Raw genomic sequence first — 26310 nt, 5'->3', positions numbered from 1 at the left:
AAACACACAGAAAATGAATTCCATGAAAGAGAAATAATAAAGGGGATCATAATGCCACTTCTGCTTTCATTTGAATGAGAATTGAGAACACAAGTTCCATAAGGAACATGTTGGAAAATAACAAAGTATGTATTTTGGCCGAGAGTCTGTACATGTTTTGCTCTGATGTCTGTATAGCATTTCCATACCTCATTCTCCTCCCAGTTTAAAGATCTGATTATATTTTGAAGCAATGTCTTCATTTAAGGTCAAGAAAACCTTGAACATGTTAATCAAAGTGAATACTTATTGTCGTATCTCAATTCTGACATTTAAAAGAAAGTCTTCATGCAAATGAGATATGTGACTGAATTACTAGAGAAGGCTATCAAATACTAAACACAGTAGCACTATGAGCCCCACTGTATTGACTGAAGTTCTTCATGTGCCTCCTCTAAAGTGCAAATTAGACTTAGATTTGTGAACTTTGAAGTTTAGGAACCCTTGGATGTGTGTTTCTTAGTGTATACTGATCTGTATAATAAAATAAAATTTAAATTATGCCATAAAACAAAACATCCTGCTGTTGTTCCCTGAGTTTGTAGGCTCAGAATTGAAGAGTTGGTAAATTCAACAAAGTTGTCTGATTACTATTAAATTGCCTTTTAAAACGAAACAAAGAAAACATTATTTTGTGATTAATTTATTCTTAATATTTGGCTTTTCTACTTTTTTCTGATCTGATTTTATTTAAAATTAACATTTTCTTTAATTCACGGGTCATTTTTTTTCTATTATTGAAATATTTTATCAAATCTGGCAGCTAGCTTTTGCATTTCAGGAATGAAAATATACTGAGAACCTAAAGCGAAACAAGGGGTGTTATTAGCAAACAAATACATAGTGTTATGTATTGATTAAATAACTTGACAATTTTTTCTCATATTTAATCTCCAGAAAATTTAAGAGGGTGTTTAAATTGATGAAATTTGATTTTGAACCCATCTGCTGGATTTGTACAAATTCAGTCAATTGGTAGATAAGGGGAGACCAGTGTGTATTGTCAATCTTGACTTCAATAAGGCTCCTAACACTGTATTTCATAGATCTTCGTAAAGAAGATGATGATGTACAGGCTGGACAGGCAGACTGTTTGTGTTCACTGAAAACTGCAAGAAAGAGTAGTGATCAGTTGCTGGAGGCCAGCAACTAGTGGTGTATCCCAGGGGACAATACTGGCACCAGTCCTGTTTAACATCTTCATCACTAGTCTGGATGATGCAGCAAAGTGTACTCTCAGTAACTTGCAGAGGACACAAAAGCAGGAGCAGTTTGGGAGATAATAACATATTTATTTTGGCTGTCGTGCTGTCATTTGGAAGGACTCCACAAGGATGGAAAAATAAACAGAAAAGAACCTCACAAAATACAGGGAGGGGAACTGCACAGTCCTGAACCTGAGGAGGAATAATATCAGGCACCAGTACATACGGTTCCATCTACACATAAGGAAAAATACTTATACCATTTTTTTTTTTTTTTTTTTTTTTAAACTGAGCACTGACAGGCTCCCCTGAGAGGTGGTGGAGCATACATCCTTGGAGATATTCAAAGGCATCTACACAGAGTCCTGGGCAACTTGCCTTAAGTGACTTTGTTTGAGCAGGGGAGTTGGACCAAGTGACTTCCAGAGGTCCTTTCCAAACTCAACATGTTTGATTTTGTAATACCAACCATTTACCTTTCTTTTGCATCAGAGCAAATAAAAGGAGAAGGAAGTACTGGTAAAATACACTAAGATTCATTCTGTAAAAAAGATTCATTACTGTAAAAGCCATATATAGACATGGTTCCAGATCCTTGCTATAAACAATAAGTAAAGGAATATAAAACTTCATCTTCCAAGACTCAGGTGAATTCTTTAAGTATTTGACTTTAGGTAAAAAGGTAGTAGCTCTACTACATTTGTCACTTGCTAAGAGAAGACTGACCAAATTTTTTCTATTATAATTTTATGAACTCATGAATCTTCAGCAGGATTATTAATGATAATATCGCAATATCTCCCTTTCTGTCACCTAATCTGGCAGAGTGCTGAAAACTTCCTGCTGAATGTTCTTGGTTCCCACAGCTGCCAGTGGTAGGTGATAGCATGCAGCATTTCACAGATACACTCAGCAGTATCACTACTTTGCAGGTCTGGCACCTAAGCTATTTTCAGACACAACTATTTTTTCTAGAAAATAGAAACCAAACACTTATAGTTAGGCACCTTCCAGGAGATTTCCATAAATAGAAGATCCTTCATGTTCCTAATTGCTCAGACCATTTATACTCAAGGATATAGCTTCCTTTGGTGCATAAGAATGTCTTGTTGGTGCTTACCACTAAAGAGAAGTGCTTACATACGGACCACAGAACAACACTGAAGAAGAATCTTATGGAAAGCAGCTGGTTCAACTAAGAGCTAATACCTAAGATCTAGTTTTCTCCTAATGTTAACTCAGATTTATTATTTTTTATTTTTACCTTTTTATGAAGGCTCTATTAACAGGTAATAAAGAATGCCACTTTTTGCTCTAATTAAATTAAGCTTTAATATACTTCAATTTAAGCTGCTAACTATGATCATATTATCAGTAGTAAAATAATTTAAAAATCGCATGTTCAGACTAAGCATATTTAATAGCTGTTGCTTCTATACCAAAGGAACTTACTTCTGTTAAGATTTAATAAGAGGACTCTGCAGTCTATTACAAAAACTATTTTGCCAGTCTTAAAAATCTTAACACATCTTAACACATAAGAAATTATGATTAGCCCAAGAGGTAGTTAACAAAGTACTTTCTGGAAAGGCATTCATTGCATTTTCACATAAGCAATAGGAAAATAACCAGAAACAGAGCTCTAGTATGATTAATATCAATTTTATAGTAAAGTAAGCAAAAAAAAAAAAAAAAAAAAAATCAGTATAGTTAAGAAAACACTAAAGCAATCTCATTTTTACCAGTTTTTGTATAGTTATTGTAAATAGTATATTTTTGTAAAGTTATTGTAGCCCAAATTTATAAAGGAGAGAAGTTCATACAAGATGAGAGAGAAATGCCACAAAAAAAATGATAAACAACTTCACTGCTTCAGGAATGAATAGAATTTTCTTAATTGCAGCACAAGACATGATATTCACTTCAAAAATATTCCAAGATAATTAGGGAAACTTAGAGATGATTCAACTGTTTCAATGGAAATCTAATGAATTTAAAAAGTAAAAATGACAGACTTTATTAGATTTAGTTATGCATAATCTCTACTGTCGAGTCAAAATGTAGTTTTTGACAAGTTTTACTATGACATGATAGTGGCAGCACACCATCATCTAGATCAAGTGTTCCACACAGAAAAATAAAGAAAATATAACATTACAAAGTTACCTAAATGTTAAGACATTATTCTAGAAGGAACAGAATTGGGATGATTTTCACATTAATAATATGTGTAGGTATTTTGAAAAAATATGCAGATTTTTAGTAATTAAGATTTTAATGAAAACAGAATTTTTCATGGAGGAAAATCCTAACTTTCTGACAAAAAAAAAAAAAAAAAAATCCAAACAGCTCCAGTGAGAGCAACTTCAGTCTTGACTCCATAATCAATAGAGTACATGTTGTTTTACACACAAGGTAACATGCATTAATTAGCTGATGTAATATTATGACTAACAGATGGGATGCATTAAACAGTGCCAAAAACACTTCAGCAGCTCTTATTTAATACATTCACCTTTAGGAAAGTCATGAAGATTCAAGGATAATGTCATTACCTTTTGCTTTTATGTCTTCAAATGCCCTGCTTTGAAACTGATGTTTAACTGTGAAAAAGATTTTACTCAGAGCATTGCCTTCATTTACTGAGGCTATCTGGAAAATTGTGACGCTGTATGAAAATATTGCTTATTCAGAACAAAAGCACGCATTAACGTAACACCCTAGTTTGAATTTACATCTTTTTAAGAGCATCACTTTGCACTTCATTTCAATCATAAATGTTGGTATAGAGTTAAATGCAAAAGAAAGCCCAAATTGAAAAAACTTTATATGCCTATATTTACTCTATTGCCACTTGAAAAAATTTCTTACATTTTTTAAACAAAAGAACCTTATGTATTTACTGGCAGTTATTATATATGGTCAAGGACACATAACTGTGATTAAAGTAAACTTAAAAAAATGGAGCAAGAGCTGCAAGTAACTACTTTTCTCAAAAGCTGTAGATAGTAAGTAAACTCCATGGATGATTTCCAAACATGCCTAGAGCAGTAAAATATTTATAAAAATGGATGTTACAAACACTTAAATTTTAGAGAAGTGGAACTCTGAAGCAGGCTGCAAGAACATTTCAAATTATGATCTTACCTAATGACTACTAGGAAAATCAAAGATATAAAACCTGGAAGTAGAAATCAGATTTTTTCCTTCCAACATGCAGCCTACAGACTAAATGCATGTCCTTCCTAGGTTCCATTTTTCCAGCCACTATTTGCACATTTCGTTGTTGGGATTTTTTTTTTTTTCTTTTTGGGAAACTGTAATAGTCTCAGCAATCACTCACATCCAAATTCCAGAATAAGTTCCTTGAATAACTGATCCATAATTTGAAATCTGAATATCAACAAAAGTAACACTTTGCATATACAAAGGCAGGAATTTAAGTCTAATTTAGGCCTTTGCATTTTAATTAAAGAGCCCTTATTTGTTCATTTACAACTATACTATACAAACACTGGTAATTTAAATTACAGAAATTTAAAATTACTCAAACACAAACTTCATTCTGACCACTCCTTCTTCTAGTGATACATTCTCTCTTTCTATGTCCTGTTGGGCTTTAGTGTAAATAACCTATCTAGGGGAAGAGAGAGTATAACTAGTCATAAGCATCTCCATTCCACAAGATTATGTTATGCAAGATCAAATAATCCCTATTTGCTACTGGCGTGGTTTTTGTGCCTATACAGTCTCTGGTGTAGGAATTTACAAAGGTTCAGGTCTGAGCTAGGCACCTGTAACCACTGTAGATACAAAAAACATCAAAGTTTGCTAGGCACGGAGAAGTTTCAAACAAGGGCAAGAATATTTTTAGCATATGCAGCTGAAAATTTCTTGAAGAAAATCCTGGAAAATTTACCTGTTGTGATTATTTATTAAATCCTGCTGTAGGAAACTCCAATTTTGTTGGATCAACTAACAAATACATTCCTGATGAAGGTATGGCTGTTAGATTCTGTATAACTGTTTACCTTATCCTGTATTTGAATACACACACCTACACAGAATCATAAAGTTTTTCACAGAATGATAAAGCTTTTTTTTTTTTGTATCAACTTGTATTCTATTCATTTCCCTGTGCTACTGCAATCCAAAGATAGCATCTGCTCTACAAAACTTTATATCTTATTTTACTCTGTTGTCTCTTTAACATGATAAAAATATAGATTAAAAAGTTTATGTCCTTAAAAAACTGCTTTTCTGTTCAGATGTGCCACAGAAATGAATAAATTTAACCAATTAATTATTTTATGCTGATCTTTCTCATACAGTGATTTAAAAAAAAAACACAACAAAGTGATCTCCTCAAATGCTGATTTCCTATAGTCCATAAATGTTCATGAAATGCTTCGCTTTTTGTAAATAAGCTTTTTGAGAAATTCACTTTGTTTTTCAGACAGACAGTTATTTTCACTTCCTTATAACTATGTCAGAATCAGTATTCAATTTGGCTGAACAGCCTCATTAAATGTTATTTAGAAATTTCAAATCAGGCAGAATCTAATGAAGTACATGATTTCTTTTGCAGTAAATAAATCCTTTATAAATAGTTTTGGGTTTCAATCCTTTGATGCTATATCCCATTAAGGAGGACAAAATAGAGAATTTTAAGTGAGAGAAAAAGGATATCATTTGTAGTTCTTAATGGTAAAGAATATATACATTTTAAACTATAAATTGCTTTGTGCAGTCTCAGCTTTTTATTAATGATTTAGATTGTCATGTGCATGATTAAAAAGGCAGATGATTATGACAATGATTTAAGGAATATCTTATGCCTTTTTCTTAATGAAAAAGAGTGTATAAATGGCTTAGAATGGAAGGCAGTGCAAGTCAGCAGCCCTCATAAATTCACAGAAAGCCCCATTTCAAGTTCCTGTTGTAAAGTAAATCTTTATTTTAAAATCCTGAGGTCACAGATCATTCAAATTATCCAGAATATGCAGGACATTTCACAGTTCTTGCTAAAGTTTGTTTCTGTTTGTGTAGATTATACTTCCAATGTTAGTGCATTAAGAGGCAGAAATTGTCCTGTTTTTCAGGATTTTATTGATTTCTGTGCAAAAAGTAGGTCTGCACTTTGTATACACACTGGAAGAAGACAGCTGGAGGTGGAGTAAACTAATGGCGTTTAAAACACGAACTTAAAAACAACCGATTTGATATCCCCTATGCTGCTACTAGTGAATATTTCATCATCTGTAAGTTTGACTCATATTCAAAATGGTCCCTTCCCAGAATTTACTTTAATACAAGTTTTCTTGCAAGGATTTCTGGATTCTGGTTGCTGATTTCCTGTTTATTTTATGCATCTGGTTCCTTTCAATACTTATTATAGCTAAAAAAATAAGTATATCCTTCAGACACCAGAGACATGTAAGTCTGTTAATTTTATACATATAAGGATGCACAGAGAAATTAATGATATATCTAAAGACACATGGGAAGTATTTGCCTGATATCTTGAGCATCTTGTCACCAAAGTAGCATGATTACTAAAATTAGAATAGCCTAGGAGACATCACCTGTCAACCCAAAACTTGAAGTTTAATCATGAAAGCTTTAAGACTGTATATTTAGACTACATTGTTTGTAAAGCTCAGAAAGACAAGAATGTAGCTTTAAAAGCGAATTCAGTGTGTCTAAGTCATATTACACCAAATCAAGATGCCAGAATTGAATACTCCTCTGCCTAAGCCAGAGGAAAAGCTTCATCTGAAGGAATGTCAACAAATGTCAGCCCTTACAAACAAGGCAGCTTCCAGGACATGTCCCATCAGAAGAATGACCTGAGGGAATCCATTTTTTTTCTAAAACAACTCACTCCCTCTTCATGAAATGCCTCTGGTTCTCTCTTGTTTGCCCAATGAGTCTTGATTTTATTTATTGGTAAAGAAGCCCTGCAGGAGGGAAGATCTGCAGGCCTGGTCTGCCTGCCCAGTGTCATTATTAACCCAAGCTGGTGGAAAATACAGCCCTGTAATCTTCTCTATCTTCAGAGCACCAGTCACTGAGCTAGATGCAGTATTTTGCTGTCACACATCTCTGTAATTCAAACAGCCTAACTAAAAAATTGATTCTTTATGAGAGTTTTGTAACACTTAGCTGGCTGCCTTCTGCATCTTTTTCTCTGTGGACTCCTGGCATTCATCCTACAGGACAATCAAGTCCATAAAGATCAGCAGAGTCTAATTATAAGATTCACAAATGTATTTATTAGCAATAGAATGAGGTTAATTTCTTGAGTTAACAACTGGTTAGCTCCCTTTGCTAATGGCTGCACAAGCACACAATTACTCTTAGTAAGATTTAAGAATTCAGTTCTACAAAGAAAATCAGGGATTGTCCAGGCAAAGCAGCAAGATAACAGAGACAGGGGAGCTTGGCTGCTCCCCATTGATGATTAATACAAGGCAGCTGGTCCATCACCTCACCTTAAGGCAGAGTATCATGGCCAAAGCCAGTCAGACAGGACACTAAGATGGCCATAAGGCCAGTGAGAGGGGAGTAAGCCATATCTGAGGTTAATGCAAGAAACTCATGTGTCCATGGAAAGGATAAGGGCAGGGAGGACTGCAACATGTCTGGGGTGCAGACTGAGGGACTCAGTTGGGCTGAAATGGGGTCCTGTAGGAAGGCCTTAATTACCTTGAAAGAAATTTTGCTAATCTTTAAAGTAAATTAATGCATTTCCTTTAAATCCACTTTTAACTTCTCCTATTTGTTTCAGTTATGTAACTACCTTGAAATATCTCTTTCAAAGGAAGTATTAACACAGACACCCAAAATGCTTTGTCATGAAATGTAGCAGGATAAAAGTGCTTACTCTCTTTATTTTCACTGATAGACATAATAAAATCACTGGGATTTAGATATGTAAACTTCACATCTACTTAATGTTTACTTTAGTTTAGAGATATAATGTAAATTTGAATCTTTCTAATCATCGTAGAATTGCTTCTATTGGAAGAGACCTTTTAACCTGTAAAGTATATACTATTGGTTTAGTTATAGATAAGATGCATTTAGAAAAGTTATAGCCTATATGTGAAGATGATTAAGTTATTATTAAATTATAAATTATAATTTATTATTATTATTATTATTAAATTATAATATTAAACTATATTATAATTAAAACAGTAAAATATTTGATCAAAATAAAAGCAGTGTATTTTATTGAACATAAGGACACAAGACCAGCAGTGACATGAGTCAGGGTTTAAATGGCAGACCTGCCTATCCTACAGCACAAGGTAAAGCAGAAGGGATAAAATGTAGCTCTTAATTACCTCGTGCTCCTTTTGCAAATAAACATATCGATCTTTCAGGGAATTACACAGGAATGATCATTATTGAGTGTGCTCTCAGAAGGGCTACCTCAGTATCTGTTGCCTCTCATGGTATGTGTTGCAGGGTTCCTGTTCCTGATTCATAGTTCCACTAAGACTCCAGAAGAAAGTAAGATGTACATTTCCTACAGAGTTCAAACTCCTGTTCTGACATCTAGTTCCTCTTGCAAACACCAAGTAAAGAAGTTTTCAAAGCAGGATTTGAGGAGAGAAGACAAGCTTCCTGTTAATGAAGCAGGCATGTCTTTAAATTCCATTGTTATGAGGGAATGTTTTCAATAAAAGAAACTGATATCACTGAATCTCAGAACATCACCTTCTCCCCACAGTCATATTTAAAATGAGAAGTGACTAACTGTATTTATTTTTCACAAGAAAAACCTTTAAGCATACGTATTAGAAGATATATATAATGAGTTTGAAAAATGAGTCACTAATTAGAATTACAGTATTAGGAGTTATTCAAATGCATTTTTTCTTTATTGCAATAGTGATATTATTATAATTTCAATTATTAAATGAATGATCCAGATTAATAAACATCTCCTTCTGTGTTTGGTATATCCATAATTTATTTTATCATGTTCTACTGTCCTTGTGTTATGCAATGCTTCCCTCTGTCTCTCTTTCATATAGCCTGAATCACAAAGGCTGAATTAATCATAATCAAACCATCCCATCCAGAAAATGGATAGCTGCTGAAGATTCTCTTTATATCTTTCAGATTTAAACTGAGACCCTAATTTGATACCACAGTAACAAAAACAACCAAAAAGCCTTATGCACCAGACTAGAAGGCACAGTCCCATCCGTCAGTACTTAATGCTTTTCTTAAATTCCTTGTCTTTATCTCCCTAGCTTCATATGTATATATTGACAGATTCTTTTTCTTCTGTGCCTGAGAATTTAGAACATTCTTAAATTCTTACTGTGTGGCAATTGTCACATACAGTATGTGTATATAGTGGTAACTGTTTGTTAAAGTCTTTGTCACATTACAGTCTTCATTTGAGTGGCTTATTTTATATGTACTGTAGTGTGAAAAAGCTGAGGAAAGCAGATGACTTTTTATATGAATAAGTATCCTCTAATTGCTTTCAAAGAGGACAATTAATAAGCATGTACCTAAGAAAAATAGGAAGCGTGACAGACAGAAATTAAGTTTATTAACGTTCTCCATCAAAGGAATGAAAAATCTTCTAAGGCCTGACAAGGATTTTTCTGTTTGGTTTGGTTTATTTATTGTTGGTTGTTTTGTGTTGTTTTTTGTTTGTTTGTTTGTTTGTTTAAATATTTTTAAGCAAAATTTAGACTGAGGGGATTTTTTAAAATACATCTCATTGAATAAGCACTTAGGAGGAAAAAGAACTGTAGAAGAGAAGGCATATTGATGGCATGAAAGCCAACGTGTAAGCATGAACTAAAAATAAATTTTTGCTACCGATGAGAAAAAAGTCTCTAGTCATCAAGGAAGTGATCCCGTGCAATATTCCAGGAACAATACCTACTGACCCAGACAACCACATCTCATCTTAGGTCTTCAGTTTTTGTATGTTTATAATGGTGTGGACTGTGGTATGCCAACCCTACCAAACAGCTGTGGTTTCTTGCTACATTAGCTAAATGTCATTTCAAAGAGAGCAGAGGAATATAGAAGGAAAGAAATTCAAGCACTAGAAAAAGAAACAAATATTTTTAAAGCAATGCTAAACCTAAAAACTTCATTTGTATGGCTTTCTGACTACAGTTCTTCAAGATTTTAAAGTATTTTGACAATTTGTCAAATATAATGTTGTCCTTGAGGATTTCTCCTGCAGTTTTATAGCTACTAGCGTTCCTTATTTACAACTGCATTAAGCAGGTCACCTGATAGCAGCACAAATAGGTTTGAAGCTGTGGTGCTGTTTAGTCATTCTTAATAAGAATGCTGGCTAGAAGATACGTATTCCAAGGGGACAAGAGAATACAGATGAATTTTGTACATTACAGAATATGAAGCATGGGAACCCCAAGCTATCAATTAAATTCTCATAATTTCACAGGAAGAAAATGTAGATTATCAGCAAAATCCATCATTCTGAAATGCTGATTTTGAAGTCTCTGGTAGACTACTATGAATTGACTGTGCTACAAACAGATTTTCTGGGAAAAGTGTGCTTCTGGGCCTGGTAGAGGCTTATCCCTATGTTAGCACTGGGTTTTGAAAGGTTTGTGCAGCAATTTACACTGGTACATGCTACATTATTCCTATGTAGTTGACATGACAGTCTCCTCTTTATAAAATAAAAGTTTTTTTATTGTAATAAGTTATCTTTGATTGGTTTGGTCACTATTTTTTATTATGTAGAAGTATGCAACCAGGCCATAATAATAAGAGGACACTCAGTTTCTAACTTGTTGCTGAGGAACAGAAGACTGAAGACTGCCTGAGCTAAGTCAGCTTCAGAGGAAGGGTACTGCAGTGCCTCCATTGCTTCACTCCTTCTGTACAGGAAGGCACCCATGATTGAAAGGAGTCAAGTTACAGAGCAGCTCGATGGAAAGCTACAACATCTCTCAATTCCTCACATAAATTGAGAAAGAAATAAGGCTGTGTGAAAGCACTTTTCTGTTACACCCACATACATTTCTGGCAAGAAGCCTCAAATGGATGTTAGCATTACAAGCTTGTTCTAATGCACAGCACCAGCAAACTGCCCTCCCTGGGGATCACTGTCTTAAATAATGGAGTTTCCCCACCCCCTCAATGTCTACTGGTCTTTTCAGATCTAGAAATGTGCAATAAGAGCTGTACTTGCAATTCTTAACTTAATTGGCAGTCTTTCAAGTGCAATTATATCTAAAAGACTGGCCTTTAATCTTGCCACATTGCTACTTTAAATGCCTGATTTTTTTTTAATACACTGACCATATTCACTCATTTTAAATATCACTCTGACAACAAAAATCACGGGGTTTGAGAAGTTCATTCAATAAATTGTTTTAACATTTAGAGTAATGTAAAGTGGATATTTTCCCTGTAAAAACTGAAGTTGTTTGGTTCTTTCACCAAAATAGCATGAAGTCAAGGGAAATAAAGAATTCAAAATATACATTGTCCATGATCTTGCACATTTTTGAAAGCAGTTATTTATTTTCAGCAAACTTTAATTTACACTAGCAAGAACTGAGAGATAATTTATTTCAAAGAACACAGTTAGTGTAAAGGTCTCTTTTTTACTGCTTGCGGGTGAGCCACATAAAAGTTGGCTGCTATTCCTGATCTTGCAGCTGCTGGTACTCTTTGTATCTGGGCCAGATTAAGCGTAAATACAGCATCTATCCTGCTTGAATCATGTTTGCATGAGACATTATTTACCTTAAGAAGAAAAATAAAAATATTTGTAGCCCTAGGCCTAGTTTTAGAAATATATATATATATAATAAATATAAATATAAATAAATATATAAAAATAAATATATAAAAACACATACTTTTTTTTGTTTCATTCTCTCAATGGTCTGAAATTTTTAAAATGTTCTTGCTGACACATCAGTAAATGTTGCATGTGAGATTATGTGATGCAAGTAGTACAACAATGTCTTAAAGGCTTTCAGTGTCCTTAGACTGCACAGGAATAGAAACAAAAGCTCAAATTTGTCAATTGGTAACTAGTTTAGAGAAAGTGTTATATTTTATTTCTCTGTAGTATGAAGAACAAGATATGGGATATAATGTCTTTATCTTACTTCAAAAACAAGCAATACACAAATGGTTTTGAACTGAAAACTGAAAATGGTTTTGAACTTAAGTTTGTCAGTATGCTTGCCAGTTAGATCATGCTGCAGAGAATCTTTTTGAGAATGAGAATAAATGGACAATACTGCCAGACTAGGGTATTTTATTTTAATTTTCCCAATATTTAACATTTTAAATAAATGTTTAAGTGCTAGAATTACTGTTTTGAGAAGGTGTCTATAATTTAACTTTATTTATTGTAAAATAAACTCTGAAGATCTAGAAAGGTGAAAATAATTTTGAAAATGTTATGAGTGTCATGAGCAATACAATACTTCTGAGTATATGAGGACTTGCCTCACCATGTTTAGCATGAACAGTTGAGTGACCTCTTGCTAAGTACCTATTATAAACGGATTCAATCTGATAAAATTTTAGAAAAGAAAGCTGTCACAAACATCTGGATATTCAAATAATTTATCTCATATGAGAAATTCCTAATTTCCCTGTTTTCCTCTACTTGGAAGCTATCCTCAGCAGGTTCAGGAACAACTGAGAGGAAGAGGCTCTGGATAGCTCTTCTCTGATCTTTCTCTATTTTATGGAACTTGGAGGTCACAGTATCTCGCAAGCTGCTCTAGAATGCTGAAGGTCCACCAAATTTGACAATATGGAAGACAGCAGCAAAATATAATTTACTGCTGCAGTGTTAATATTTATATATAAGTTAAACAGCTTGTAAGAATACCTACTAGAGTAAGCACCCCAGTAGACCTGCTGTTTACAGAGAAGGACTGGTAGGAGATACATTGGCCAGAAGTCATCCTGGACTATATATTCACTATAGTGAAGTCAGGGATGAGGGGCAGTACAACTGTTTCCTTGGACTTATAAGGGTGGATTTTGAACTGTTCAGGATATTGGTTGTGAGAATCCCCTGGGATTTAGTTCTGAAAGGCAAAGGGACTCAGGATGGCTGGATAATCTTCAAAAAGGAAATGTTAAAGGTGCAAGAACAAGTTGTTTCTGCATGCCATAAGGTGAGCCAGTGGGGAAGACCAATAGTCTGGCTGAAAAGTGAGCTTTTGCTAAAACTCCAGGAAAGAAAATTACCGTCTTTGGAAGAAGGATCAGACAAGTTGAGAAGAGTACAAGGATGTGGCTAGAATATGCAAAGGGAAAATTAGAAAGGCAAAAGCATAACAAGAATTTAATCTAGCAGCAACTGTTGAAGACAATTAAAAATATTATTAGAAATATATTAAGAGCAAGAGAGTCAATTAGAATCTCCACTCTTCATTGCATGCGGTGGAGAACATTGTCACAAGGATGAAGAAAAAGCCAAGATTCTCTACTTCTGTCCGTAACAGTCAGGCCAGTTATCTTCAGGCTACTCAGCCACCTGAGATGGGAGACCGGGATGGGAAGCAGAGTAAGCCCTTCACAATCTGGGAGGAAACCATTAGTGACCTGCAGTAACCTCTGTACTTGGCACTAATGAGGCCACACCTTGAGTACCATGTTCAGATTTGGGCCCCTCAGTACAAGAAAGACTTCAAGGCCCTAGAATACGTCCAGAGAAGGGCAATGAAGCTATGAAAAGTCTGGAACATAAGTCTTCAGGCGAGCTGCAGAAGGAACTGGGATTATTTAACCTGTTGAAGAGGAGACTCAGGAGAGACATTATCACTCTCTACAACTGCCTGCAAGGAGGTTGTAGCAAGGTGGATGTAGGTCGCTTCTCCCAGGTAACAGTGATAGGACAAGAAGCAATGGATTAATAGATTGTGCCACGGGAGGTTCAGGTCAGATATTACAAAAAAATTCTCTGGATGAGTGGTGAGTTATTGGAACAGGCTGCCCAAGGAGCTCATGGAGCCACTGTTCCTGGAGATGTTCAAGAAATGTGTAGATGTAGCACTGAATGACATGGTTTAGTGGAGATGGATTTATAATTGGAAAAAACCTTTGAGATCATCTAGTCCAACCTTGATTATTCAATATTCTATGACTTCTTGCTTTGTACTTGTTAATTGTGTAACATCACATTTCATAGAGAATAGAAGATATTGAGATCACATATTATTTTATATTTCTAAAGAGTTTTGTTGACGTTGATGACAGGATACCTTTAAAATGAGCTTTCTACTTGGTATTATTTAGAAAATTTATTACATGGATAAGAAAGCAACTTTTATTAGCACATTCACCCTTAAGTAATAAAATGTAGTCAGCTTGGAAAATGTTTGAAAACTTTTGATTTAATGATGTATTTGAGAAAAAGAGAAGGTATCTCTGAATGTTTTTATTTTCAAAGCAAACAGACTATTCAAAAACATTCAGACTCCGGAGAGCATTTTACATATTCAGTATCTACTGTCACTGCCTCAGTAGCTATTCAATACTGTTTAATCAATAATCTTACATACTATCTAAAAGTGCCAGACTAAAGGTTACCCATAAAGAAATACAAGAATATTTGCATAGCAATTACTTAAAAATTTAAATGAAGAAAATAATGAATGTTTTAAAAACTTGAAAACTTCAGTGTAGTTTTAAATCCAAATCTACTAACGTATACCCAGTCTGTCTCTTTCAAGTACTGCTTCCAAAAAAATCACAGAAGCACATAACAGTACAATTAAAAAAAAAAAATTAAAAATCACCTGACTATAATAATTCCTTTCCTGTCTTGGGAGATGCTTTTAATTAATAATGACAATAATCTATGCCTGTGTGTTACATTTTCTCTATGATTAATGAAGTGTTTCATAGGTTATTTCAGATATAATATATAGAAGAGAAGTTACGTATGGAAAAAGATCTTACCTAGCATAATGTGAGTACAGATAAATATTAAGAAGCAGGAGTAATTCCCAGTTTCAGTATTATGAGATGGGTCTAAAACTATGTGGTTTATGTCTCTTAATGGTATTTTTCACTTGCTTTTACTTCACTGGATTTTGGGCTTCAGTTCTTTTTCTAATAGTTCTTTTTAAAGATTCCTTTCCATGACCACAGAGTCTAGAGAACTTTTTTCTTAAGAGAAAAGAAAAGCTAAAATACTCACATAAAAACTCATCCCCAGAGGCTTAAACTTCAAGCAGAGCAACAAATAATTTGATATTGAAACAAAACAAAAAAAAAAAAGAAACAAACAAACAAAAATATCCAGTCCATGAGAACTGAAAACAATTTTTTCTTTTTTCCTGGTTACGACCTAAAAGCAACCTTTACAGTTACGGATGTGACTACATCTATTTTACAAGCTAATTATGCACATCCTTTTTTCTTGAATTTTCCAGAATTTAATGGAAACTCAGGACAACTGAGCACCCACACCATTTTTTTGGGGGTGTAATTAAAAGTTTCTGGACAAAATTTTACATTCCAGTTAGGTTCCAAACCTACATTTCTTCAGTTTTACTCTTTTGACTTACTAGTACATTTTTCTTCATCCACTGTTGTTTATATTGTACTTGTCACCATAGCAGAGTAGGGCAAATTAAATCCATAATAATTCACCCAAACTATGAGTTATATTTTAAGATTAAGAGCAGTTGGATCATCACAATAAAGTATTTCCATGTTAAATTCATTGTCTAGGAAATGATTAAAATATTTTTATAACAATATTAACACTTTTGATATATAATGCATAGAAATAATGAGTTAAAGGGAAGATAAATTTAAAAGTATTTTTTCCCAAAAAAAGCTTTGTAGCTTTGTGCAACCTTTTTTAAAGAAGGCTTTTTAACAGATTTATTTTTTCAGAGTGTTGTCTGCATAATTAAATTCATCTCTTTTGTAGTGTAAACAAAACACATGTAAATTCAGCAGGTTCATAATAATACTTTTAGTGGAATTGCTCAGCTTGACAATGCCCTTTAGCTTCAATATTGTCTCTAGCCTTTCTATTATAAGTTCCTGCAAAATAAGAAGCAGATAGCTTAATATTTTGGCCGCTAACTAAAGTTTGAATGGAAACTACACAAGAGATCAAGCACATCTAAACGCTATTATAATTGCCTTCAAATAATAGAAACAAATTGTCCTTCCTTCCATTGCAATACTTCTGTTTTATACTTCAGAGAAAGGCTAAAAAGAGGTAAGGAATGATTGCTTCAATGACCATATAGATCAAATATGAACTTCAGCATATAAGTATGTATCTAAAGGATTGCGCTCTTTGATTTACTCCTGGGCCCAGTACTGTCATAAATATAAGGTCGCTCTCTTTTTCAGTGTCTGAACAAGCCATTACTTTATACTTTATGAACTGTATGCTCTGTCTCTATACTGTAGGGGATGAAACATCATCTTCCACAGTTTCCTAAATAATTGATACATTGCCATTATCACAACAAAACTCTTCCACAATAGTGTTTCCACTGCGGCCTGTCCAGTACCACTGTCCACTACCAACCAGACCTGTGTTTGCAAAATAGTAAAGTAGTTTGTAATCTTCAGAAAATTTACCTTTTCAAAGTAAAACTATTTAAAAACAATGTAGTCCAGATGGAAGCAGGATTGTCTGCTAAAAAAGGTTAAAAAAAATCTGTATATCATAAACATTTAGAATTTCTTGAAGTACATATGTTTAACTTGATTTCACTTAGAAAAATATGTTGTATATACAACAGTACAAAACCACATTAAACTTCTTTGTTCAGTATTTTAGTGAACATCATTTAAGAATTTCACGATTATCAGAGAGTTGTTTGAGTCGGAAAGGACTGCTAAAAGTCATCGTGTTCAACCCTCCCCGCAATGAGTAGAGACAACTCGATCAGGGTGTTCAGAACCCAGTCCAGCCCAACCTCGATTATTTTTTCTTCTGCATTTCAGAGTCTCTTCACAACCGGGGGATATTCCCAAGCCACCTATTTGTTTATTAAATATCTTTATCATAGTGGGTAGGAACATTCTGGGGTTGGGGTGGTAGTTGATGGTGTTGTAGACTCTGCGGCAGTGAATAGGAAGTTATGTTTGTAAACTTAATTGAAAACAAATTATTTTCAACCATATATATAAAGTGGGAAACAACAGTCTTAAAGGAGTGGCAAACACAGCACTTCATTCTCATCTGTCTACTCACACATATTGCATCCACTGACCATTTTTTCCTCTTTTTTCTTCTTTCATCATTTCTTCCCCTCTTGTAGTTACCTTTTTAGTTACGTATTTCTTCTTCTGCATCATTCTTTGCTTGTTCTTACATCTGCATTTGCTTAAACGTGTACTTTGTTTAAGCACAGTGGCTTACCAAGAGAAATGATAAAACATCATTGTACCTCAATTTTATAAATTGCCATTTCATTGCATAGGGTTCAAACAGGTCTTCCTTTAATTCTATACATATGGTATAAAATAGAGGTACACAGCTGCCTCTGACCAGTGTTTTGATAACCCAAGAACAGCATTACTCACAACCCCATAATAAGAAAGGAATATCTTATACTGCACTAAAAAAAAGTCTCACTAAAAAACTCCCCCAAAGGAGCCAATCACCAAGTGGAGATGTTTCCCACTTAGATACCAGACCTTAACTGACAATAGGGAGTGCTGGACCCAGGATCCACAGGTGAATTACTTGCACCTGTGCTGGCATGCCTTTTCACCAGGTGCTTAGTCACTTGTTCAGGCTGTAACCTAATACTTCTTATACACTGTAATGTTGTTATACAACTAGCAAAATCATCTGCCCTATTGCCCATGCATATGTGAACACGTAATATCTTTCCAGGATACACGTTGTACATTCTGCATAATGACCTCAGGCTATAAGATTACACACTGTAACTTTAACCTCTGTGAATGGTACTTATAAGGGAAATTTTACAACTGAAATTATTTAGTGTGTTTAAAAGTGCATAAACTATGTTCTTACTGTCTATACAGATAAGAATTCAAATATAGATTTAGCTTTTAACAATATATACATATATTTATTTTTCCTTTTTATGTTAATGGTTCTGTAGCAAAAGATAAATAAATAAATAAATAAATAAATAAATCTGTAGAAGGATAATGTATGTAGCAGCATCAATAACAATAATTCTTGAACTCCACTAACGGCCAAACCACTGTAAAAATGGGATTCCGTATTATACTTCCATCTTCTTTCAGATAAAAAACCATAAATTTAATTTGTCACACATTTATTGTCACTTGTTGTAGTCTGTTGCATGTACTACTTATGCTGTTTAAGCTTTATCTGTTACATGAGCAGGACTGACAATAAAGTACCCTTTGCCAGTGTGTGAAAATCTATTTTGGAATTACTGTGGATAGTTCTCTGAAAATGTCACCCAAACATGTAGCAATTGGTAAGAAATTTAAATAGAATGTTAGAACCGTAGTGAACATGACATAAAACATTGTGCTACAGTGGAAGTACATGATACCTCCACGTGTAAAAGTCTTGTGCAGCTATGGAAATTCTACGTTAAAGCAATACATTAGAATTTGAGAAAGACTAGATGAGCAGATAGAACTATTAAAGAACTGTTCTGATGGATTCAAGCAGCCCCCTCATTGACTGAAATTTGTGGGATCACAGTGAATTTTATTTCTTGTGATTTTTCCACAGGCAACCACAGCCATCCACTGTCAGAATGGATACGAGCTCACAGAAAGCAAAATGTAAATAAAGCTTCTTTTAGAGTAGCTGACATATAGTTGAGTTTGTAGTTGCTCTTGCTAGGAAGGTAAGTCAGTTTCCTCAGCCTTTCCTTAGTCTAATCCAACAGTAATAGCTAAATCGTTTAGCTCATTTTCTTTAATATACATAGACAAATTTTACTCCAGAGTCTATCTTAGTAGACTTCTCTTAGTATATAATAGTCCTGTCTCCATTAATACATTCAGAAAGATTTTCTACGCTAACAAAATATAAATTGAGCTAAGTTGTTTCTCTCCTTCATATAATATTATGAACCCAATTAACCTTCCTTGCAAAAAGGAGAAAAAAATTATGTCTGAACATTAAATATTGTTTTAATTTGTTTTTGACTGGACACAGTACTGCTAGGTTCAACAAGAAGGCAATACTTTATTTTAATTGCGTAGATATCCAGCTCCACAAACAGCTGCTGTAGGACTGCTTCGAAAATTCAGTATTTTCATTTCAGACTTTTATAGGTATTCTAGTAGTTCTCTTTATAAAATAATGATCTAGATGGCATCTTTCTCTAAAGAATGAAGCTTTTTCCTTTCAATCTCTATCTTGCTCATTTTTCTAATAATCACAGTCATATGTAATGTAATCTACTGCCAGATTCAGGAAAAAAAAAAAGAAATGGGACAAATTTTTTGTTTAAATTATACCAGGAAATCTATGTTTATATTAATACATCCAATTATATACCTCCATAATAGAATAATTTTTAAAAATGGCATAACAATTATGATTTCCTAAACACCTGGAAACAAACTAACAAAAAATGTCCCCTGGCAGCTGTAATATAAATTATAAATTTATTTCTATAATTAAGGAATGGTGATAAGATTACAGTTGCTGGTCAGGTGGAAAACAGGTTCCTTTCATGTGTAGGAGAAAGGACTAGGTAAACAGTATGACTGTGAATTTCCTACCGCACAGCCTCTTCTCCACTTGCTGCAGCTATTGACAGCTTGGAAGAAATAATGCTTCACCAGGAAGGAGAAAAAATCACCTTATTGTCTTCCCCAACAGAATACACATGTATTTCTGCAGACATTTGATTTATGGTTTTAAAGTCACCGATCAAGTTTATGTTAAAATATATTTTTTAAAAAGAGATAAAAGGAAAAGATAAAGATCATAAAAATTAGAAAAAGGAACGAACACAAAAAGAGTTCTAGAAAGACACTGTTCTCTAGAATGGAAAAGATAGATTGGGAAATGGACACAAGACTAGTATATAGAAGACCCCAGATAAATTGCCATCGGTTTGACAGGTCCTGTTTGCTCTGTTTACTTAAATATACCCAGTATATTTACATCATGCATGTTTGACTGGACTTAACAGACTGCATAAGGACCTGGTTTTACTTGCAAAATTGAGCAGAAGAATTTTCAATTCTTTAAAAGCCTGGTCTTTTCTGCTTATAAAAATCCATTTGTTTATTATCAGTGATCCAGACCTTCTGTATAACAACCGTTTCAGTTCAGTGAAACACCCAAATAAGTTGAAAAACTATGAATAGTTGCAGGGATTTCAGCAGATATGTACTTTACCAAAAACTCAAAACATTTGCTGAGCTAAAGCAAAAAGCTCCAAATCCCTTCAATTGAAGGCAAACTAACAAAATTTTTTTAAAATTATTTTTGCAATTACTGATTTTAATTTTCAGTGGAATACACCAACACTGAAAAGCACCATTCTCCTTAAAATCAAATTCACTGCTAAATGTACTGTAGCTGAGAATTGGTGAAATTTCAAAATATAATTGGTGCTTTTTGTCAATTTACTTTCTTTTGACAGGTTTTTGGTTGACTTTCTTGACTTACTTTCACTTAAAATACACTGCACCCAATAAAAAATTTTCTTGGGTAGAGAGGTAAACTACAGTTGTGCAGGCTGTACGTTATGTGACATATTCATAAATTCCCTTGGTAAGATGAATTGAGAAGTAAGTTTGAATGGTTGTTCCACATTTGTAGCAAGCTGAATTCCACCATGCCATTCTCTCATTCTCCATCCTTAAAATCCTTAACAGAATAGAAAAGAATACAATGAAAAACCGTAGTGTGTTGAGATAATTAGGAGGTCGCTTGCTAATTTCAATTATGGGCAAAACAGATTCAGAGTAAGGGAGATTGTTGTAATTTGTTGCATGTGGCAAACAGATTAGAGCTGTGAGAATGAAGACTAAACTAAAATCAGCTCCCTCCACCCACCCTTTTCTACCTCTTCTCACCCAGCTGTGCAAGGGAATGGAGGCTGTTGTCAGACCATAATACATTTTCTGATGTTCCTTCCACTTTGCCCCTGCTACACTGTGGGGTCCTTCCATTGGGATGCTCTTGTTCGTCTCTCCCAGCTACTGTTGCACAGCAGTTTTCCCCTCCTTCATTCTGCTCTCCCAAGGTATACCCAGCATCACTCATGGCTCAGCTGTGGCAGTAATGGGTCCCTTTCAGAACAGTGGGAGCCAGCTCTGATCTGACATGAGCCAGTGCCGAGCTCTGCTCATAGAGGCTACCCTGATCACAATATTGCAGAACATGCAATATTGTTGAGTGACCTATCAGAAAATCCAAAGTTGATAAATGATGGATCTGTGAAAGAAACAGAGCCCCAGGTTTATATGTGTAAAATCATAGAATTGTTTAGGTTGGAAGGGACCTTGGGAGGTCTTTATTTCAAACTTATACACAAAGTAAGACCAGAGGACAGCTACAAGTATAATATCTCTCTATCCAGATTGTCTGATGACTTTTGCTGTTTGTTAAGCTACTCAAAACAGGATTAATTCTCCTGACGTTCTTCTCAGAATTCTAGGATTGTGTTTCTTTTTTCAATGTTGTGTTATTAAAAATTATCGTGTATGTTCTATAGCCAAAATGGTTTGACACAACATGGTAACTTTAAAGCAAGTATACTGAAACATTTTGAAATCCTAAATAGGATGTGTAGAATTTCATGCCATCACTTTCACATTTCCATTTAGATAAGTGTATTTGTATTCCTAAAATAAAATAAAATAAAATGAAATAAAATAAAATAAATCATCATGCATATCATGCATTGCATAGAACAGCATAAAGCATACATTTACTCCTGTTTTAGTTCAATGAAACACTGGCCATTAGTGCAAGCATTTCTTTTGGAAACACAAGAGCCAGTATGGATAATGTCTAAAATTCTTTTAGAACTTAAATGTTAAAGTATTTTTAGAAAATCTAACCAGCTGAAATATCTGTAACTCAAGATTCATTAAAACAGAAGAGCTGACAAAGAGCTTTGATATACCACAAAGAGTAACTTCGCTCACACATTACTGCTTTCAGAAACATATTGTACTTTCTAACTTCCTCAGTGCAATGTATGCCAATCAATGCCATTGGAAACTGTTTGTATTTATAATATAAAAGTTAAGGTCACCTCAGCCTGTATATGAAAATGAGAGATATATGTAAAATGTAATAAATAGTTCAAAATGTGGATGAAATGTTGCTCGGCAACAGAACACTTGTCTAATGCTGGTGTGTCTGTGAGAATTGTTAAAACAGTAACACTTAAAAATAAGAGGGAAAGGATGGCAGAAACGATGATGAACATCTCACTGATCATTATTTAAACATCCCATTCCCAGCAGTTGCTACTTAAAAAACAATACTGGTGGAAATACAGCAGCTTTAAATCACAGTCTACATTTTATGATAGCAGCTGCACTCCTGCCAGTTACTAATGTGGACATTATTAGAATTTTATTCTTTTCTAACTTTAGATTCATTTGCTAATTCAGTTTATGAAAATAACCCACAAATACTTGCTTCATTCCAGTACAATGCATAGAATTAATTTCTTATCCAAATGCTCTAAAGATAAGAGCACCATGCTATTTTTGTTGTTCAGCACCTTATGTTAGAGTGAAAAAGCACAAATTAAATTTAATTTACAGTCAGGGATTGAGAAATCACAGGTCATTTCTAAGGTGTCTGACTTACTGAAATATTTGTGTTAATAGGATAAGGTGTGAAATGACCCTTACTGGGAATAAACACTGGGAGAAGTTCTGCTACAGATCCAAATCAGCCTAGTTAGTATCCAAAAGAAAATATCTTGAATGGACAGTTTAATTAATTCTAAACTGACTTAGAGTAAAAAGACTTTGGTATACATTTCTGTAAGACATTTTATCTACCTTGCCATATAGAATTTAAGATGAAATTCTAGCTCTAGGGCACTGGGATTACTGACTAAGTAGAACTGCTAAAATTACAATAGTTTCCTAAGACATACAATCTAAATATACTTCCATAATATACTGTGTATTCCTAACTGCCTATCTTAAAATGACTATGATCCAATTTATGAAAATTCTGAACAATTTCTCTATTTAGAGCATTTTGATTTGCGTTTTAAAAAAATCAAAGTTACTTTTGAGATAGGAACTGTCTGTGGCTTTAGAGGAATGTTCAGCTATAGAGTCTTAAAAATTTCAGAAGATAATGCATTCCAGTAGATGGTAAAAATATGCTTTGTATACCATAACATAAATTTCAAGGTTGTTCATGCCTGTCACCGTTAATAGAATCAGGAGTGGTAACAGAAGTTCTCTCTTTATTTAAGGAAATTTGCTTTGCATTTCTTCATATTTCTTCAGTATTTCTTCATTTTGAATTAAGCATTTTGAATTAAGCAGTATTAATTAAGCAGAAAAAGCATTTAAATGCACTTCTGGAGAACTGAGCATTTCAGGACTGAAATGGAAAAGTCTGTCTTATCTTATGCTACAACATAAACTATTCTGGAATTACATTTATCTCAGATAAAGTATGGCAATACCTAGACACAGCAAGCTCACTGAAAACACAAATTTTGATTTCATCTCTGAGCTTCCTTCCTGTTATAGGTTCATATTTGCCAGTGTTCAGTATCATTTTGATGTATTGTAGGTACTTAGAGGCTTCAGTTGTTAAGTGGCCAGACGTTAGTGCATATATATACAGCAGAAATATCCAGTCACAGACTACACACATCAGTCACTCCAATAGCTTCCCTTCCAACATCAGTAGGGAAATGAAATCATCATGGGGAAAGGCAATAATCTGAGAGTACAGAAAATGTTCTACTCTAAATACAGAAGTTTCTTGTCATGTACACTGATCTCTTCTTTCATAGGAGGAACATTTGCCTAGGTGTGTTACCCTCCCTCTTGGAGTCATTTGTCAGTCATTTCTAGCCCTGCACAAAGAGCCTCTGCCAGCAAGATATATGTAGCTGAAAAGCAGAAAGCTGTTAGTTATTGGCTAATGCACGTGGGAATATCTAAGATTTTACAATCTATTAGACTAAGTACTAATATGCTCTCCGGCATGACAAGACAGCCAAAGTCTGTGTTGGCCAGGCAGGCACCAGCCAGGCAGAGAAAGGCCAGCCTCCACTGCCCCTGAAACAGATCCTTTTTCACTGACTCTTTTCTTTTTTTTTTTTTTTTCTTTTTTTTTTTTTCTTTTTTTTCCTAGGATTTTGTACTATTCTATGCTGATGTTTTTCCTCTTGAACTACTAATGATCTGGTCCCAACAATCCTACTCTGTCTGCAGTTTTACCTCTCTTATCTTGCATACCTGTACTCTGCTGACTTCCTCCCAACTTAGCAGCTTCCCTGGAGGTCTAAGGCAAGGTTATGAAGCTGAGCCATATCCAAGCCAGACCTTTACAGGCAGCTGCACCCTGTGGAGAGTGTGAAGGCGGTTACAGAAGGGATCACAGAGAGAGATGGGTACAGGCACATTTCAGTTCATGACCAAAGGAAGCAGCAAAAGCGGGCCTGACCTCACAAAGCTGTTAAAATAGCATTGCTTTCCAAAGCCTGCTGATTCTAGCTTTATGCCCTCCAAATCCTCAAACAATCAGTGCTAACAGCACTCCCCACAATGGTGTCATCTGCCCTTGCACGCACACTGAATCCCTTTCAAATGTGAGGAAGCACCTCATCCAGAGGCACAAACACTAGGTTTCAGCGTAGCTGATCTCTTACTTGATTCCATTATACCTGTCTCAAATACTGTCATATGTGCTGCAGTACCAGAGATTAAAGTCTGGGAAAGCACTGTTTCATTTCTTTCTCTTCATAGCAGAGAAAGTATTTTTGTTCTCTATATGTGGCAAAGAAAGATAGTTGGAAGTAATGAGATATTTTGTTCATTCACCTCTTTTGCTTCAAATAAGAAACGGGAAAAGGAACAAATGTTTGTTCTTTTTTTTTTTTTTTTTTTTTTTTCCTCTTTCTTTTGGCATAGAGCCAATCACCTCTGGGATGGCTACACATCTAGAACAGCTGCAAGCAACATAAACACAATCATATTTCTGATAGCTAGTGAAGGGGCAGCAGTTTGTTATCTCCTAGTTATTTCACAGTGTTCATCCTTGATATCTTATGAAAGTACGAGGAATTTCCTAGAGGGTAGGTGAGTGGATCATTCTCTCTAAAATATCAATATAATACAAGCACATTGATACCATTAGGTCATTTTCATGTTGATTCACTCTAGGCCAACACAGGGGAAAGATCTAATTCTATGTTCTAGCTATATGTACCTGTATGAGTTCTGGGAGTCAAAATGCAGTCCTGAGACTGAAGGAACTTTGTGTAACTATTGCATAGTTAAATTACATTCATTAGATAGGGAGCATTTTTGTTTGTCTGCAGGAGTATGAAATATCCTTCTGTACCTTATCACTTTTCGTTTTCAGCAAATGCCAGATACTCCAGACAAAGACAGTTGTGTAGACAGTACTTTTCCAGAGGAAGACACAAACTTCAGTTCACGTGTTCAGATATTCCTATAGACAATGAAATAATAATTGTATTACACATTATTTTATGTCCATCCAATTAGGGTTAGTTTGGACATGAGTAAGTGATTATTGACCAAATCAATAGCTTCAGCAATGCTACAGAGCACATAAAATAGTTAAGAGAATAAAATCAGTTGTTATATTAACCACTGGCAAAGAATGTTCAAGCTAAGCACCGAACTAACATTGCTTCATTAAGTTATATTCAGATTAAGAAGTAGACAGGAAGAAAAGGAAGTATTTTTTTTTTTAATTAGCCTTCCATTTCCTTTCCACACTTTAGATTAATTAGAATTTACCACTAAAAGAGCCAGACAGTACAATTAAGTTTTACAGCAACCATATTAAATTCTTTAAAAAACGAGCTTCAACTTCCCCATAAATCCCAGGGGTAGATATAATTAAATTAGTCTTTGTCAT

The sequence above is a fragment of the Lagopus leucura genome, unplaced genomic scaffold (genome assembly GCF_019238085.1).
Source record: "Lagopus leucura isolate 7727_CA_CO unplaced genomic scaffold, USGS_WTPT01 Super-Scaffold_100004, whole genome shotgun sequence".
Classification (NCBI taxonomy): Eukaryota; Metazoa; Chordata; class Aves; order Galliformes; family Phasianidae; genus Lagopus; species Lagopus leucura.
Note: the sequence above shows the minus strand (reverse complement) of the source record.